General features: G+C 47.1%; 1 protein-coding gene across 10 annotated transcripts in view; it reads left to right on the top strand.

The window, feature by feature from the left end:
• MYOCD (myocardin) overlaps positions 1 to 20,014 on the top strand; it is a 254,475-nt gene that overhangs the window by 194,118 nt on the left and 40,343 nt on the right. The window lies entirely within an intron of this gene.

The raw sequence follows: 20,014 nt of genomic DNA, 5'->3' as shown, positions 1-20,014 counted from the left end.
ATACTAGTCTCGTCATCACTGGGGCAAAAGCAAATAGTGAAATAGCTGCACAGACTTATCACTCTTTATAGGAAGTGGCTCAGTTCTCCACAATAGCAGCAGTGCAGAAGATGACAACTGTGTATGACTGCAGGGCAAGGTTGCACGAGGCCAAATCCGATACTGTTTCTAAGGAGCGCTGACATCCTTAGCGAGGCCATTGTCTCAGAGCAGAGGTCCTGGCTACCAAGAGCTACAGCTGCTACTGTGCCAAAAACCTTGGAGATACCACTACTGCACCATTAAATAATGTGAGTTGTCATCTGCCATGGACCATGGTCCTTCTGTGCTAAAAGCTCTGTGACACTGAGCAAAACCATAAATGCACTATTTTAACTAAAACAAAGTAGGATCATCAGCAGGAATAATGATAATGGTTCTCACAGAACTTTCCTTAGTCTTTGAGATATTCATTGAAGTCAAAAAGTTTTACGTTAGGCCAGGGACAAATGTTAATGGGGAAGAATGAATGGAAACTGCAGGTAAGAAGTTCTATTATCTTCTCTGGGCAGATACTCAGAGCTAATGACAAACATGGGGCACTGGTTCAGCTAACCAGGGAGTAGCAAAACTATGCCAAAGTTGGGTCTAGTCTACCTGGAAGCAAGTTATTTGTCATACTTGTACTAGATCAGCTTCTCATCAATTCCTGGGCAGTATGAGAAGTGCCCAGCTCTGGACAAGATCCCTCAAGAGCAGCTCTTCATCCTTGCTGAGGCTCTGTGTTGCTGGTGCAGCCCTGCAACTACACCACACCAGGAGGAGGTTTGTCTCCTGTAGGCTGCCAGTGTGTGCTTGACAACCAAGAGGTGAAACATGAGGTATTGAAGCCTCCTTTCCTTCTCTTGGGCTTCTTAATGATGTTCTACGTTTCTTTTTTCTGCACTATCTGTGTTGCATTATTCTTTATTTAGTTGCTCCATATACAATCTGCAGTTTAAATACATTGAAGCATTTATTTATTTATTTATTTATTTATTATTTTCCTGGGGAGGGGCAAGTTCCTTAAATTCCTCTCCATTCCAGTTCATGTCAAGATGCAGACACTTCCATGAACAGACAAAACCAAACCCATTTCTTTTCTCCAAGTCCGTGATACAGAATTTTTCCAGATCATTTGGTCTGGAGCCAAGAAGGGATGGGAAATGTCCACCACAGCAACCTATTAGCATCCATGCAGTTCTCTACTTCCTGAAGGCAGCGACTGTATTCACAAACAAGCAAAGAATGAAGCAGAGCTTTTGGTACTATTCAGTTGGTTTCAACAGTTCTGCACTACTTTTCTTCAGACTTTACAGCTACTTTCGTAATGCCATGGAAAGACCTTCTGGAGAACAACCTCGATCTGTAGAATCTTGAGAGATTATTCCAACCCTAGCATGTGGGATGAGAGACTGTAGGCACTGAGAGGTAGAATAACATGGATGTGTTCAGGATCTGGAGGAAGGAAAGTCAACAGGGTTGGCTGTGCAGGACAGTTGGTGATGGGACGAGGCAGGCAGCCTGGGAGGGGAGGGGTTGTGGGACATGCCTGCCATCTTGTGTTCCTGAATTTGCTACTGCCAGGGATGCATATGCAGTCATTCTTGTCAACTCTGCTAGTTGTCCCTTTTGTCACTATGGTAATGGTGAAAACCCTCCTATAAGTCTGTAGAGAAATACTGCTCTTTCCAAGTTGGAATGGTTTGTCTCCCCAGCCAGACTGCCCTCCCGTGGGAGCTCAGATGTGTTTGCTTTTCAGAGACATTGGTCTAATTGAGGGCAACTTTATATAATCTTAGCCAATAATTTTCCTCTGGAAAAAAAACAATTCCTTTCTGGAAAACACTGGGATTGAGGGGATTGAGCACATACTGCTCCAATGAGGTATGAGCAGCCTGCAGAGTGCAAGCAAGGTTTCACTTGTGCAAGTGGCTCTGTTTGCTTGCAGTGCACACCAGCGCAATGCAGCAAAGAGGCCCTGCCAGTTCTATTGGCAGCACCGGGCCCTTTTCCTCGGCCCCACACACCATCCAACATAGGAAAACCTTGTCTTCTTGTGTCAAGCTTTTACCATTCAATTTAAGAAACTGTTTCAGTTTTCTTGATCCCTGCCCCCAGGGATTCACTTATCACATTTTTTAGGTGGCTTTTTGTCACTTGCTTGCACCTTTGAGCACATATACACACTCAGATCAGAGCTGGTAATAAGTAAAACTATTCCTTCCAAAACAGAAACTCATTCTTGTCAAGATTCCCATCTATAAATAACTCTGAAAAGGACAGGAAAGTTTAACTTGGCATGAAAATGTGGGTACCATGAGGAATGCCATTTTTCATTGCTACCAGAATGGGCCCCACAATAGATGCATAGCATGAATACATATGTCCTGCCCAGAATATGTACCTCTGCTGTGCCCAGCTGTGTATCATGACCTACAGATTGGGCACGGCTGGTAAACGAAAAACTGTGGAAAGCTGCAGGGTGCTTCAGACAATCTGACCGGCTGGGCAACAGTGCACAAATTCCAGAAGAAAAAAAGAAATGCCATCAGCAATGAGGTAACAGGAATACAAGGCATTTGGATGTGAGCTGTACAGACCCATGAAAAGGGACACCCCCTATCCAGAGGAATTTAGCATCTAAGTAAACCCCATCTGGGAGGGGAAGTGGGCCAAGAAGTGGCTTCTGGAGAGGGACTTCCCTGAGCTGTCAGGTAACAAAGGCAGGTTCCCTGAGCATTGGTGCCAACCAGTGCTCTGTCTCCTAACCCTGTTTCTTCAGCTTCTTGACTTGCACCCATCATCCCCAAAAACTGGTGGCCCTATGCCATCTGCAATCAGCATGTTGTGTTCTTCCTGTTCTCCCCTTAAGTAGCCCTTGCTTTTTCCACAGGAGCCTGCCACAGCACTGGGAGAACCTGTTCTCCACACACTGACTCATCTCCTCACTTTGGCCACATCCTTTGAACTCTGCTGCTCCTACATTTTGCATGCGTTATATAGAAGCATGTAGGAGGCTTCAGGGCAGGGCTAACTTTCATGGCTGTGTTTGTATAGGGGAAGTGGGTCTTTCTCTGGGCAATGTAACTTCCATAGATATACAGATAAGTCCCAAGTCAGGAATCTTTTCAGTAACACAAGTGCACCAGTTCACCCACATTATGGTGCTTTACTTATCCAAAGGAATTGCCACTTTCCCCAAGCTGCTGTTCTGATGCATCTGTCTTCTAGGCACACATCAGGGATCAGAGAGCAGAATGAGGAGGACAGTGTTAGTCCCTGCACACCAGGCATTAAACTGGGGTCTGTGGTGGGAGAACAGATCCTCCTCCCTGTTATCAGTGAGGCCCCTCTCAAATAGGCCCCATCTGCGATAGATGCTGAGCCTGCAGATAGTGGGGTCCTTAGGTCAGACCATTCCTGTATAAAGGCCCCTATCTCAGCCAAAATCCATTCCCATTCTGTGTTTTAAAACAATGCCTAAAGAGCCTGAGCACTTTGTGCAAGAGACACATTTGGCTAATCTCTGTCTGTGGCTGGCTGCTAAAAGTGCTGCTGACACCTGTCAAAGTGATAGCAGAGGTGGCTTCCCAAAGAGGCCTCTCCTTGAAATCCTCAGAGGTTCACGGCAAGTGGGAGCCAACATCCCTTACCCCTTATCTCCCAGCTGTGCTGAGAGGAACCTGAGGTGTGGGAAGGTGGCTTTATCTCTGCAAGTGACAAAATGGCTTGAGTAAATAAGCTACTGGGTTGGGGAAGGTCCCAGACATATTTCTGGGACAGGTTTTGAACCACCATAGCTCACTGATGAACTGGGAGAAGCTGATGGAAGAGTAGTATGCGCTGCCAGCACAAACCTTCCTCCCACCCCACAGAGCACAACAGGACCAGCCCCACACACTGGTGTACACCAGGCCCTCCCGTGTACACCCTGTGGCACAGAGCACCCATTGCCACCCATATTGCCAATAAAAATCAGCACATCTAACTCCCTTGGTGAAGAGAGCAGTCAGAGGATGTGTGTCCCGCAGGGCAGGGCAGGGTAACAGTCTCACCCAGACATAGGTCCCTTGGGACTGTGACTGTGAGCTGTTCCAAAGAAGCTGGTCACCTGAGATGATGTGACCACCTGGAAGATGAGCCAGGTGCCCTCGTCCAACCTCCCTCAAAAATGTCCACATGGGGTGGAGAACTTCACACAGCATCACTCTGGATGAGACAAGGAAAAGTCTTCGATACTTCATTTCAGGCCAAAACCACCTGTCTGCCCCTCCTTTCCCAAATATGAAACCAACCAGCTGTCACATCTGCAGAGCAACTGCTCTACCACACCTCTGGGCTGAGGTTCGGACATGTGCTGGCCTCCTCACCAGGTTGTACACTCCAAGGGTGATGAATGTCAACCCACAGAGGAATATGACTGAGGACAGGCAGTGCCGTACCAGAGCAGTCATCTCCCTCTTTTAGCTCTCTCCCAGCTGCTTCCCTTTTTCTCCTGTACGAGGGAAACTGGTGACCAGGGCCCTGGGGTCAGGGCCATGCTCAGAGGAGCAGGCAGTCCTGCCTTGTCCCTATTATGTCATTGGAAGCCAGAAAGAAAACCAGTTTTTTCACATTTTTTCCCCAAATGTCATTTCCATTAGATGGTCTTTTTCAGCCAATTTAAGCTCTCAGCAGAATTCCCACCAAATTTTATATCAACTATTTTAGGGAAGGGTTTAAAAAAGTGAAAGAGTTTGACTAATTTTAAACCTAGCTCTCCCAAGGGACACTTAACAAAACATACAATGTCTAAAAACCTTTGCCGTTTTGAAGAGTTCAAAATAACATTCCAGAAGGGATCTTTAGAAAAATGTTCCTGCACCGGTCCTGTTCCCGCTGCTGGGCTGGGCTGCCTTGCTTTAATGCACCACATTTGTTTCTCATTTAGTTATCAAACGGACATTTAAAATGAAGTCTCAGAGTAAAGGAAATCCAACTAACCTGCCTCCTTTCGTTTTCAGAATGTTGAAGGCATACTGAATGAGCAGAGCCTATGCTCGCCAGGAACAGGGCTGAGCACACCTTGGCTTCCCCTGCTGCTGGTTCTCTGCTGTCCTGCGTTCAGGACGTCCCCTCCTTTCCCTTCCATCGGGAGGCACCCCTGCTGCCCCGCTCGGGGAAGACAGGGAGCATCATTGCATGAACCAGGGGACTCTGTGAAACTCCCCCAGTACCTTTTGTCTGAAGGAACTGGATGTGTTCAAAGATGGTTTTATTAAAAGAAGCTAGGGAGGAGGCGTTTAAATCACTCTCAGTGTTTCCTGCAAATTAGCAGCTGTTGACTCTGGGGCTGCTGATCCTCAGCTCGGTGGCAGGTTGCTTGTTTGGGCAATAACCCCTGAAGCTCGGTTGGAACCACATAAGCAGCCTGAGCACCCGGTCACTTCGTTCCTGTCCCCAATCATTTTCTGTTCCTCTGGAAGAAAGTTCCTGGCATGCATTTTCTCAGAAGCAAATATAAAGTGCTGTCTCCAGAGAAACTCAGTACTCAGGACTCAGAGACTGATCCTCTTTGGAAACTGTTTATTAGAGAGCAGTGCAAAAGCAAAGTTAGCCAGAGGTTTGGGGTATGTCCCATTACATATTCTTCAGATGAGGCTGTCACCAGAACATGCAATACTGATGATGGCAGGCATTTGAGTCATGTTACATTTGTATTGATTTGTGTGGTGGTGAGTGTTAGTGACAATATTATATGTTTTGGAAGGGAGATCTATTTCGTCTGTTTTATTCCTAGTTTTCATAGCATGGATGCCCTTCAAAATAAAACATCTAATTCTTACATTTCTTTTGTGTTTTTTTTTTTTTAATAAGAAATGAAATTTAAGAATTAATGTATTTGAGTCAACATGAGCCCAAATAGCACTTATTAAAATACTATGTAAGTAACTCAATATGCCCATTACCTTCTTTTCATTAACAGCAGACAATATTTCTTTTTGTCAACAAAGATATATTGAAGATTTATTGAAGCATAGTGGGATATGTCTAGGTCTTAAACATACAAACAAAACTATAAATAGTTAGAGAAGATAAGAAAAGTAACTTACGTAAATAGCCTACAATTAATACAGTACCCAGGAATCCTTCCTTGCTCCCCCCTATGTTTAACATTTCCAGATGTGCCTGGATGACCAGTTGGGGATCAGAGGTCTCACGCTGCATGACCATGAGGCCTACTTTTCAGTCAGAATGAGTCATAATAAATGTTCTAACGCACATCTGCTTTTCTGTCGTTCTTCCTGACCTGACCAAGTACATGGTATTTCATGAAGGAGACATCTTTCAGCTGAATTTGTCTTTCCTGTAGATCCTTGTCAGGTAGTTTCATTTTCTAAATGTGGCTTCAAACTCTTTGGCCAATTTGGTTCTGCTGCCATCAGCACTGAACAGAGGCAGACATTGCGGTGCACCAAGAACCCCACTGTCCTTGTTGGTCTTCACATTATTTCACTTGTGAGCTTGGTCAAGAGAAAATGTCATGTCTTGCAATCTGTGACACTTCCTTGTAGGTGCCCTCTGACCCTACCTGGTTGCATTGCACAAAGGTTTGTGATACCTTGGATATGAGCAGCCTCAACATGTATTATTAGTATTACCTCATGCAAAGATCCCAAGTGATCACTCTGAGATCTTTTTCAAGTATACCTGTATTTATTAGACAGACTGACAGCACCTTACATAGTACAAGACACTCCAGGTGAATTTTCTCGTGGCTAAAGTCAGCGCACGCTTCAGCAGAGCCTCACCGTCCCACTGACATTTGGTGTACATGCCAGACTGGTGGATATGTGCTGGGCCCACAAGAGCGCATAGGACAAGAGACACAGTTAGCCACTTGGGTGGAAGCCACTTTGGTCTGTTATCTATTCTATGACCTGTTATCTATTCACCAAGCTCACATCCACTTAAGCCATCCCATTGCCACATAAAGGCTGTTAATTTTATCCTCACTGTGACAGGCTCACAAAAGGGATTGTGCCATTAGGAGCTGACATTTTAGGCAGTTTAGGTTGCAACTGGGTGGTAAACATTCGGTGCTTCCCTCGGCCAGTGATAAGATCAGGCTCAAGCAAAACTAGGAATCCATCCCTCATATGGCCATAATGAGATGATGTTTGCCAGGTTGTCCCAGCTAACGGAGTACAAGTTGGCAATAGCTCCACATCTGAAGGTCCCGTTAAGTCTTGCCCTAAGACTGACAGATTTCATGCTTTTTCATAAATACCACGGTTCTTTTAATATATATACATCTATTTGGCTCACCAGTTAGAGAAGATTTTAGAAGAGTAGTGAAGTAAATGTGAGGAGAGGGCAGGATGGCATGCTCCGGTGCTCATCCCAGTTGCTTGTGAAGTTAGTTTGTACCACCAGGTTTTCATGGCCCATTTTACATCCGTTCTAACAGCACTACACAGTACTACTTGAATTAGGTTTTCATGAGTTCATATCTGCTCTTTTCATGCCATACCTCTGCTTTGCCCTCATTTCACCAGGAGTCTTTTTGGTCCTCACAAGTCTAGTCTCTCTACACCCATGTTTCCACACAGTATGGTGATCAACCTTTCTCTCTGTCCCCTGGTCTCAGCCACTTCTAGTGGGATTCTTCTCTCACATCTGTTATCTGAAAGTTAGAATCCAGTCTTAGTTGTCACCAAGGCTTCCTCTCGGCTTGACGGAAAGAGAGTGTTCCTGCAAAGGCCAGTTCTTCCCAGTCTGAGTTCGAGGTGCAAGGTAAAGTCAGCAGATGGTCCTCTGCCAGCACCTTTTGTCCTTTGCCTGTACGAGACACCTCAAGGCTGAACACAAAATCTAATTTGGAGACAGCCAATTTGGGAGGGATGTGTATGGATCTCACAAAATATCAGACTTGATGCTTGGAGCAGAGTAGGAGAATAAAAGCAGCTCCTGCATATGGTGATGCCCAAAGACCTTCCTCGTCCCTATGCAGCCACCTCCCACCAACCAAGGACAAAAGGTTTCTCGCAGTCAGGATTGATCAGGTGTGGACTTTTCACAGATCCTCTTCCTTCTTATCCAGAGATGTGAGGCTTCAAAATTGCCTTCAGAACATTGAAAGAAAAGAATTGAAAGGTTTATTTCTAAAAACAGATTTGAAGAAAATAGAGTGTTTTAAAAAACAAGGACAGAGACCTCCTTTTGGTTCATTTTCCCTCAAAATGGACAGGAAAATGTTTTTTAGAGTCATGTGAAAAAATATTTTATTTCCAAGAGTTTCCTCTGCATCTGCATTATAGCATTAGATCTATGTTTACACATTATTTCAGAGCCCTGTCCAAATAACTTCCCTTTTGTTTACACGTCAACAGTAGGAAGCTCCCTCTTACCATAATCTGAGTGCTTTCTTACTGTAGAGGTATGACTGCGAGGCCATACAGCTAAGTGTTTTAAAGTGCAGTGGATGTATTTCTCATCATTTAGAAAAACAAAAACAAAACAAAACAAAACAAAAACATACTTAAATGCTTCAAAGGGTGTACCTAGCGTTGCTTTCTATTTTCGTAATCTTTAAAGTAGTAGGTAAATCTCAGGGTTACTTCAAGCTTGCCCCAGTTTGTCTTTTTGTTTATTTGGGTTTTATCTTGGAAGAAATTTGCCTCAAATCTCACATCTCTGCTTCAGAATTGTAAAAAAACATTTGCTCAGATTGTTCATCTTCAAACCCCTGTGATCTGCAAACCCTGGCACCTCTGTGTTCTGCCCCCCCACCCCCCACCCCGCTACTCCCAAGCTGGGAGAATTTCAAAGTCTCTGCTTTCTCTCTTGATTTCGTAGCCTTAACTGATTGAAGCGGGAAATGTGGGGAGGCTGCTGTATGCAGGATTAACCTGTGGCTCCCCCAGGTTTATGGCAACACAGCTCCCGTTTCTGATTTAATGGTAAGCATCTGAGGAAAAGGTCACAGAGACCCCAGGGAAGGGCCATCGGGGGTTTTCCCTCCTGGTGGGGCCTGCAGGGAAGGGCAGTCCTTGGGAAGCTCACAGCTCAGGCTGCGACCAGCCCCGTCCCCGCAGCAGATGATGAGCAGACGCCGGCAAGAGCACAGAGCTCCTTGAGGCCCCAGTTCTTGCAGCAGGCGCTGTGGAGCCGGGAGCCAAGGTGCAAGACAGTAGCAGCCTGAAATCTTGTAAATAAACAGCACGAGCAGCTCGTGATGAGCAGTATCCTGCTCTTGCCTTGTGTCTGCTCAGCAGCACAGGTCTGGCTGCACCCTGTGGGCAAGGGACATGGTGCTGCCTGGGGAGCCTGGCAGCGCCCAGGTCTCCAGAGGCTCTGCTGGGTGCAGACCTCACCATGTCTCACGGTGCTTCGGAGGAGGCAGTGTCCTATAAAGTCACCGCTTCTCTGTTTTCAAACATTGTCTGAGCAGAAAGGGGAAGATTGGGCTGAGGAAGGCTTGTGTGTGAGGGAGCTGGGGTAAAGGAAGACGGAGGCCTTCCAGGATGTTCTTGAGATGGTAACAGAGCCCAGAGGGCTGGGAGCAGGACTGGACCCCAGAGACAAATGCAGACACTCATGAGCAGCTCGTTCTGCCCTGAACAGCCACATCCGCCCTCATGTATCCCTGCCAGAGACCGTGGGCTGAAGGGACACTGAGGAATTTCTCCTACACTGCTGAAAGGTCCAGGCTTAGGTGTGAAGGATAAGCAGTGGCAGGACAGGGGATCTGCAGCATCTGCAAAAGGGCTGGCAGCTCCATGAGAGCAAGGACCATGAGCCCAGGGAGACACAAGGAAGGTCCTGTCATGAGAGGCTCAGGTGGGGTCAGTGTCCATGAGTCCCTGAGCCTGAGGAACCATCTGAGACCAGAGGTCACCTGGGTGGGGACAGCTGGCAGTGCTGCAGGCATGGTCCTCCAGGAATCTGACAACTGATGGGAAATTTGGGATCCATCTGCACCCTCTTCCATGGCCAAGGCAGGCAAGCAATGGCACAAGCTTCAGAGAAATAATGCATCTAATCCGCCTGAGTAATGCTAATGCAAGCCTCTTGATTAGTGTTTAGAAACCAGGCAAACAATTGATTTAAAATAATTGGTAAATTATGATTAAATAAAAACATTTATACAAAAGAGTTTGTCATTGATATGGTTAAATAAATATTTGTAGAAGTAACTTATACTTGGCCCTGTGCCTGGGCGATGAGCTCTCTTGGGCTGGCTGTGGTTTCATTTTAATAAAGACCAGAAGGCATTCCAGAAATACATAATGCTCCCAACCCATCCGATGTATATCTGGGGCTTTAGCTCTGCTCGCCACTAACCCAGGCCCAGCTTCACTTCGTATCACTTGCTAGTGCCTGTCACAACCCCTCCCCAAAAGCACACTCTTTATTTAGGGCTGGACCACAAAACAAGTGGCTGTGTCTAGAGAGTTTAGTGGGCAGGAGGAAGGGATGTGGATGGAAATGTTCAATTCACTGCTGCTCCCCTGCATCGCTGGAAGAGAGGTAGGGCTGGATAGGCTGCTTTGTAGCAAAACCTCAGAGCTGCTGCAGGACTTAAAACAATACAGTTCTTATCTGGCCCTGCTTGGTGGGAGACTTCCAAGAGCTTTTCAAAGGGGTTAGCCTCATTATCGACTGTTTACAGATAAGGAAACTGAAAGGAGACATGACTTGCCCAAAGTCCCACTGCGGAGGGAAGAGCACCAGGTCACTCTGCCGGCAGGGGCCAACAGAGGCTCTGCAGGGTTCTCAGACACCTTCTACTTGGGTTTAATATTGATGGTTTCTGCTATATCTGGTTACAGAGCTGCTCCCATGGACCACTGGGGCTTGTGCAGCCCCTGCAGACACGCGCATGTTGCCCAGCGTCACTCCGCAGCTACTAAGCAAGTGGAGGTCAGCAAGTGGAGTAATCTGAGGCACTGGAGGTGATAGTGGCTTTGCCATTGCTTTACCCCCTCTGTTTCCACCCAGCCACCAAGCCACCATTGCTTGGAGCAGCCAGGCCAGGCACAAAACTCCTTCCTGCCTGTACTGAACGTGCAGGAAGCAGACAGAGGCCTGTTGGTGCCACCCAGGCTGGGGGCTCTTTTGCTCGTTATTGCTCTGGAGATTAGCCCTGTGGCTGCTTGCACAGGACTGGCCTGCTGGGATGCAAAAATGTCACCCCAGCAACAGCATCCTCCTTCTCCTTATGCTTTGTTAGAGCCAGAGGCTCATGAGCAGTGATGTTCCTGCCCAAGCTGGGGTGCAAGTTTGGCATTAGAGGCAGGAGAGACCAGCAGTTGCTGCAGGCACCAAGTGTCTCATTTCCCATAATATGTCCCTTCAGGAACATGCAGTCAGGGTCTGAGGATGGAGGAGGAGGAAGAGAAGATGGAGGATGCAGGAGGCAGGCCAGAGGCAGGCACCCCTCGGGCCAGACATGCACTAGGCACCAGACACCAACTGGATGGAGGGAAGGAGCCCCTGCTTCCTGGGGTGCAGCACCCTGGCTTTCCCAGGTACCAGTGCAAAGGGAGCTCAGCACCCACTGGGGCAGCGCCCTGACCTTGGTGCAACCCCAGGTCACCAGCCAGTGCTTGGCATCTTCCACCCTCCAGACTGGAGCACTGCTGCCTGGACGGCAGGGCATGGCCAGCCTGCCCCTTCCCCTGCGCTGCAGGGCAGAGGGGTCCCCAGTGCCTCAGGCTCTTGCCAGTGTAGCCAGTTTGACCTGACTCAATGCAGCGTCCCCGTCAGAGCGTCACCTCTCCTGTTGACCACCCCATGCTCAAACCAGGCTGAGGCTTTGAGCCTTTAACCCCTTCTTCACCTGCTCTGGTCCACCCGCACCCTGAGACTCACGGACACATCCGTGCCAGCACTGCAGAAGGACTGGTCGCTGTGTCAGGTTCGAGCTCTTCCCCCCCCCCCCCCAGCCCGAGCTGCCCAAAGCGAGCGGGACGGGGACGACTGCCAGTACATCCACTGTTCTGCAGCCCAGGCTGTGGGGGAAGGGGAGGGCAGGGACGTGGGGCAGGCTCTGCCAAGGCGGATCCCTGCGCTCACTGCGCATCCCTGCTCTGTAATCACAACAGTTTTACAATCAAATATTTACGCTGGTAGAAAACATTTTACATAATCTTTAAACAGCTATGTCATCTCCCTATTTTCATTCTCTGATCTCTCTGTTTTGAATTGGGATTGGAGAAATTTAGCATATTTACAAAGAAGTAAATATTATGATGAAAACATCAGGCAGCTTAATAGTAGCTTCAGTAAAGTGCAGAAGTATTTTTGCATTCGTGTTGTCAATTACATAACATCTACTGGACCTTCATAAATTAAGGGACCTTGCTTGGATGCTTGCAGCACTGTGATAAATACTTCACAGCTCGAATTCACGCAAGGCCTGTCTGCTGTCATAACTGGAAAGAGCTCATGACATCTCCCCCATAAATTCCTTCCCTCAAATTCTGTGAGGAGATATGGAGGTGACAGACCAGCTACAATGCCTGGCAGGCAATGGCAAATTTAGGGCAGGCAAATGCTGCTCTGATGGCCTTTACCAGGGCCCTACACAAGCAGAAGGACTGGGCTGTGCAGGACAGTCTATGCTCACAGCTTCTCATCTAAAGAAATCCCGTGCTTTGAGCTAAGCGCTCAGCTATGACCTAGCTAGGATTGTACTTCACAGTGACAGGAACGCTGCCACTTTGCTAGCTCCAGCTCAGAAAATCTCTATCTGTTCCATATCACGGACAGGAATATCACAATTGCCATAAGAGACCTAGAGGACTTTTTTTTTTTTTTTTTTTTTTTTTGTGCAATTCACCCCTGGGCTGAGTCTTAGGCATGCATGAGACTCTCAGCTCTTTACAGGTTCCTGAAGGCCATGCCCAAGAGAACAGCTGGGGCTCTGCTGGTGCAGTGTCAGAGGAGGAGACTCCTATCTGGTCCAACTTCAGGTGGCTGCAGAGGTCAGTGTCTCCATCATCGGGACCCATTAATAGGCAGTTCACCTGGCCCATTGTAAAAGTTTCATTCAAAAGAAGGTCACTTCTTCCGATACCAAGGTAATGACTTCCTTGCAGTCAGTATCTTCAAAGGATGCTTAGAGTTCCTTATTAGTCTTGACTATGGGTTTCACTGTAATGAAACACTCTATTTTGTCACAACTGTATCGATAACGAATGCAAAAGCACACTCCTCATGAGCAACATATTTACTTCCCTCTCCAGCCGTCCTCCTCCAGGAGACAGTTATACCAGCCTAGGGACATTAGCACAGAGCTCTGTGCCAGTGCATCTGTATCTGCCAGTGCATCCCATGGGACGTTTGCCAGCACAGCCTCACAAACATGCAGCAAATTATCACTAGCGTGTACATAGGATGGGGACAGTCAGGGTCATGACTTCATCCCACCAGATTTGTCTTCTCAGAGCACACTGTGGAGAGCCAAGAAACAAGGCTATTGCAGATGGGCTCTTCTCTACACAGAGCTGCAAGGCATAAGAGAGAAGTCAAAGGAAACTGTGCATTCCTACCAGAGAGAATGGTCTGAGCAGACATGACTGGCACAGCACCAGGTTTGGGGGAAAACTGCTTGCACGGACAGTTGCAAACTGTTTGCAAGACCCTTTACTTGGCATTATATCCTACCCTAAGCCTTGTGGTGAATTTGGCTTGCTAAATTCAGGGGTTTGCTGGGAACACCTCCATCTTGTAAAGCCTGTGCGGGCATCAGCACCAACAGTAGCTGGGGTACATGGGCAAAATATCAGGTCTCCAGTGGTGCAGGGCTGACTCTCCTTTGCAAAGAGAAAGCACATGCCAGAGCAGTGTGCCAGGCAAAACAAGTGGTGGCAGGAGACAGACCCCAGTCTCACCTGGCAGTGCAGCCCAGGCAGGGGTCCGGAAGATGTCCCTCCCGAGGACTGCTCCTCTGCAGCCCTGAGACCTGCTGGACTCTGGCTGTTTGTGGCACAATCACTGTGTCACACACTGAGTCCTCCAAGTCCCTAGAGGGATCTCAAAGAAACATCAACTCATTTGGCTTTTTTTTCCCACAGACGCAAATCTACATAGGAACAAACAATCTGCTTTAAAATAAATTAGTACCATAAACAATAGGGTGTGCTGGAAGATTAGAAGAGGCTGCTTCCTGGTATCTGGTGAGCAACACAGAACTGATATCCTTGTGGCTCTGGGGTGTGATTTCTCAGTTCAAAGGAATTCCTTACCATGAGTAATTTATTCTGGTATTTAAGACTCACTCCTTCACTCACTTCAGTAAGACCCAGTTTACAGCAAAGGTTCCTATAGCCTATTTGGTAGCTACAGCCTTGTTTCACCTTCCAAAGAAAGGTGGCAACCAGTGGTGTTGCCTGCTTGTTTCAGAGCTGCACAGTGCCTGTGGTGCAGCATAGTGCCTGGTGGAGACAGGTCTAAGACACACAAGGACTTGGGCAGTGTGAAAATGCTTGAAGGCCTTATGGAGGGTTATACTCATCTTCTATCTTCTGTGCTATCAAAGGCACATAAGCTCTAGGCAAATGACTCTAGGCAAATGACTCAGTATCTGTGGTCTGATCTCAGCCTCTGCCTGTCCTCCTTGCCTCCAGTCTGAGATTTACTAGTGACAGCTTACCTCTGTTTCCTGAGGCCATCAAGAGTACTTGTGGACTGGGCTGACTCACATATTGACCAGCACAGGGGACACCAGCTTTGTACTGTGAATTCAGCATTTGAGTCATTAGTGGAGATGAGTCCTCTCTTAGAAGTTGTGTCATCTCCTAAGAAATGAGGACAGTGACCAGAGAGCTTGCAAGGTCTGGACACTGGTGTTACTGACCTGTTCCCCTGGGTCGGAGAGGGAGAGGGAAAGGGGGAGGAAGGCTGAGAGGAGAGGAGAGGAAAATGCCTTTCACCTCTTCTGAACTATCAACTTTTGTCAGTGACATGGTTTTATAGGGCATGGTTTGTGGCTGTTCAGTACTGGAGAGGAGAGAAAGGATTTGTAAGAGCAGATCCTGGAATCAGCGTCACGGGACTTTGAATCTTCACCATCTCAGAAGGCTGCATTCAGCTGATAACCTCGGCCCCCCCAGCAGCATTGATGTGTGCCTGATCCCCTCCCCACACCTGCCCTACCAGGGAGAAGCAGCAGTTAGCAAGGCCCATGACTGACCTGCGGCACAGCTCCCCATGGAGGTAGTTCTGTGGGTGCAAGGTGTGCGGTGTTCACAAGGCGGTGGGAGAGGTTTCTCCCAGTCCCACCAGGCTAAGGCATTGTGTAACAGTCTGGTTACCTTCCTTACTTCATTATTACTTAATTTCATCAGAACCTTATCTCTGCACCAAACTGAGTGGTAAATAGCATGCTGGGCTTTAGCTGATTCTCTGAGAGGATGTCAGATATGTGGCTGTAGGTGTTTAAGCAGGGTGTCTAGTGGAGCACATGAGGTGGCTTGCTTCTCCCAAAGTACCTGTGCAACTTGCCCTACCTTCCTTACCTCACTGGAAAGGGCAGAACTTTGCCCTCATCTGGGATAAACACTTGGCATACTATGTGAAGCATCCCAAGGAGAAAGGAACAGCCATTGCAAGCACCAGCAGGAGCAAGAAATGGGAAAGGATGGTAGGCAGGAGATATCATCTCCAGGGACAGTAGTATGCTGGGGGCTGACTTTCTTAGGAATGTATTTAAGGAGCTGTTGAATAGCATCAGAAAAGTTTTTAGAAGAAATTTGTCATGAATCCACCAATGAGATTTCTCCTCAGACTTCTCTAGCTCCAGGATAGTATGTGGGAAGTGGAAGAGCCCTCCAAGGATTAATGACTCGTTAAAGATAGGAGTAAATGGTCATTTTTCACAACCTGAGTGAGGTGGTTCATGGAGTGCCAAAGGAATGGGAAAGGGCTTCTCAGCAGAAGCACTAGGGAAAAGGGCTGATGATTCAAAATGACTAAAGCAGTCAGAAGTAAATCTTTCTCCAAAGACTTGCAGAATCTTCTCATCATGCTGCATGCCTGAAAGATGAAAATATCAGATGAAATTACAACATTACAACAACAATAAATGCAAATAATGCATACAGCAGGGAAGAGAAATGACCACTCTGTGCATCCCCATGATCTTGAGGCCTGCAGTGACTGGTCAGGAAAGAAAGACTGGAGTAACTTCAGACTTGAAACATCAACCCCATGTCTAGTGGCTGCTAAAGGGACCAGTACAGCCTCAGTGGCCTTCTCAGGGGAGCACAGAAGTAACTCCACCACCCAGCTCCAGCCCCACGAGGATGGGGAGCTGTATGGAGAGAAGTACCAGACGCCAAGGTCATCAGTAGATGTTGCCTGTGCTGACACAGATTTCGTCCTTGACCTCCCTAAGAAAATTCTGGTTTAGCCAGAAGATGACACTTTTAGATGAATTTATATGCACCAGCTTAAGCATCCAGATAGACACTTCAGTCTTCATGCTCTTTTCCCTTTCATTTTTGTGTCATTCAGCAGAGCGCGCACACTGAATGTTGGGATATGGGCATTCAGGGAAAGGACAATGATTCACCAACATGCTGTAGCTGAAATAAAAAAAATAAAAATGAAATGAAATGAAATGAAATAATAAAATAAAATAAAATAAAATAAAATAAAATAAAATAAAATAAAATAAAATAAAATAAAATAAAATAAACAATAAAATAAAATCAGATATTGAAAGCTGCAACAGTTTTATCCATTCCCTCCCATGCTTGTAATGCCAGGGTAGAGGGATCAAAGCCATAACAACAGCAATCCTGCATAGGCACTGGCTTTCAGGACAGTCTTTCACATTTCTTGTGAGTAATTGCTTTCACATCTAAATATCAGGTGCTCGGACAGAACCAGACTCACTCTTTCAGCTAACAGAGAATGACCTATGTGACCTGGTATACGTGGCCAGTACAACCTCATATGTGCAGCAGTGATCTGACGTGTCCCCTTGGAAACCACTCAGAAGTCATCTGCAGTTTAATAAAGAGTCTTTAGAAAAGAGCAGGGAGAGAAACAGGCATCCTGCTAAAATGGAAGTCAAGGCAGCTGGGTGAGACACCATGCACATCCCTAGCAAATAACCCACTGCAATGCGCCCACTAAATCACAGCACACTTTTCTCCATTCATCCAAGTAAAAATCTTTATCCTAGATGGTATTAATACCATCTTGTGTACTCAGCCTCTGTACACATTCAAAATGACTCAAGATCTAGGAACCTGTGATTTTTATATGATGCCATCTCTCAGTCTTCTGTACTTGGGGACTTTGGATGGGTCACCCTTCATTCTGACATGAAAGTAAATAATTTATTTTCATCTGCCATTGTCTGGCCAAGATCCTCATTTCATCCAGGTCATACAAATCTATTGATCCTTCTGACATTTGATTAACCAGTTTATTTTATTAGCTGCACATTTGCAGCCTCCGCTGGTAAACCATTAATAAATGTAGTGCTTTTCCTTTTTCCCTGTTGATCATTGCCCAAATTTTTTTACTTCCTTTTCTCCACTGGTAAACCATTAATAAATGTGGTGCTTTTCCTTTTTCCCTGTTGATCATTGCCCAACTGTTTTCACTTCCTTTTCTTGAGTAATCCTTATTTTCACTCTTTACAATACCTTGCATTCTGCCTTGGAACAATTCTGAGTTTTCGCTACACTCATGCATGGGACTGTGAAAAGTTTTCTGAGAGCCAAAACCCGATTTGTTGTAATTGGTTCTGTTTTATCCACTGTTTCTTTCTGTTCCACCCATTAATTATTTTAGGAGTCCATGCTAGAAAACAGAAGTCCTTTATTTACTATTCTTAAATGGGCAATGTATCTCCATGAAAGAGGGAAGACTATGATACTCAAGGGATTTAGGGGCTTGTATACATCCTTGATGTCAAGTCTCTTGACAAATTTTCTTCTGTGCATGAGCCTCAGCAAAAATAAGGTGCCAGTTGTGAAGCAAAGGGAAAAGCCCACCTTGCACAGTGTCTTGCTCCAGGGACTAGGCCTGCCCTGCCTGCCTCCTCCAAGCATTCGATAGCAGGCCTGGAGCTACTGTGCCTACAAGGTGCACTTTGGGCATCTCACCTCCCCTTGCTGGTCCTAAGCCATACCCACTGATGGCCTTTTACTGCCATGGGGAGGTTTACCCTGAGCAGGGTCACACCTTGTTTTGTCTCCCTTGTACTCCACTCCTCTTCCACTAAACTTGGCAGACTGGAGTTGACTATTTGCAGGCAGAAAAGGACACAAGCATGAACCCCACCCCCAAAAGCTGCAAGAAGGATTGAGGAGCCTCCTCCTGCAGGCCCAGCTAATGCAGAGTGGAGAAGTCATGAAGGACCTGCAGGCTTCAAAGGGAATGAAGATCATAGAATCATAGAACCATCGAATGGCCTGGGTTGAAAAAGACCTTAAAGATCATGTAGTTTCAACCCCCCTGCTCTGGGCAGGGTTGCCAACCACTAGAGCAGGCTGCCCAGAGCCGCATCCAGCCTGGCCTTGAATGCCTGCAGGGATGGGGCATCCACAACCTCTCTGGGTAACCTGTTCCAGTGCCTCACCACCCTCTGAGTGAAAAACTTTCTCCTAACTTCTAACCTAAATCTCCCCTGTCTTAGTTTAAAACCATTCCCCCTTGTCCTATCACTACCAACACATGTAAACAGGCATTCCCCCTCCTGTTTATGCGCTCCCTTCAAGTACTAGAAGGCCGCAATGAGGTCTCCCCGGAGCCTTCTCTTCTCCAAGATAAACAAGCCCAGTTCCCTCAACCTTTCTGCATAGGAGAGGTGCTCCAGCCCTCTGATCATCTTAGTGGCCCTCCTCTGGACCCGTTCCAAGAGCTGCACATCCTTCTTGTGCTGGGGACCCCAGGCCTGCACACAGTATTCCAGGTGGGGTCTCACAAGAGCAGAGCAGAGGGGGACAACCACCTCCCTCTCCCTGCTGGCCACCCCTTTTTTAATGCAGCCCAGGACATATTTGACCTTCCGGGCTGCAAGTGCTCACTGCTGGCTCATGTCCAGCTTCTCATCCATCAGGACCCCCAAGTCCTCCGCAGGGCTGCTCTCAAGTTCTTCTTCTCCCAGTCTGTATAAATACCTGGGGTTGCCCCAGCCCAAGTGCAACACTTTGCATTTGGCCTTGTTGAACCTTATTAGGTTCTCATGGGAAGATACCTCACTGGGGTTTGGATGGCAGTGGAAGCAAATCTTACAGGAATCTGCACTGAAAAAAAGAAAAAGAAAAAAAAACGGCAGTTTGAGGCTGTGGGTGTTTGTGAGCCCTGTCCTGGCCTTGAGCTGCTCATGGTGTGGTTGTGTTAAATGGTGTCATTTGTTTCAGGACATAGCACTATTTATAAGGAGCAGTCTGATAGGAATTTCAAGCATAGTTAACTGTGCATTAGGCAAGATTAATAAGGAACAAACCTCCTGGCCACCTTGCTAGACACTAGAGTAGGGCTCTGTTTTCTGACTCAGATCTGAGCTTGGACATGAATTTATTTCACTAATCTCTCCCCTGTCAGACATTAAGGCATATCCACTTCATCAGATGTAGTATGACCAGGAAACCACATGTCCAACCCATGTCAGAGCTCAGCTCAGGGCAGTCTCATCACATGGATTACATGATGGCCAGGGAGCCCAACACTTCTCAGTCATCAGTGGTGCTCTGCTGTAATCAGTGCTCCTGGGGCTACCAGGTTCCTAAGGTCTCTGGCAACACAGACCTAGGAATCTGGAAGCCCTGAAATTTACATCACCAAGCCAAAATGTGTAACTGGGCTTCCCAGAAACAGGGAAGGGAAGGGAAGGGAAGGGAAGGGAAGGGAAGGGAAGGGAAGGGAAGGGAAGGGAAGGGAAGGGAAGGGAAGGGAAGGGAAGGGAAGGGAAGGGAAGGGAAGGGAAGGGAAGGGAAGGGAAGGGAAGGGAAGGGAAGGGAAGGGAAGGGAAGGGAAGGGAAGG

Source organism: Anser anser, assembly GCF_964211835.1.
Source record: "Anser anser genome assembly, chromosome: 19".
Taxonomy (NCBI): domain Eukaryota; kingdom Metazoa; phylum Chordata; class Aves; order Anseriformes; family Anatidae; genus Anser; species Anser anser.
The sequence above is the reverse complement of the archived record's forward strand: the minus strand, read 5'-3'. Positions and strand labels throughout refer to the sequence as shown.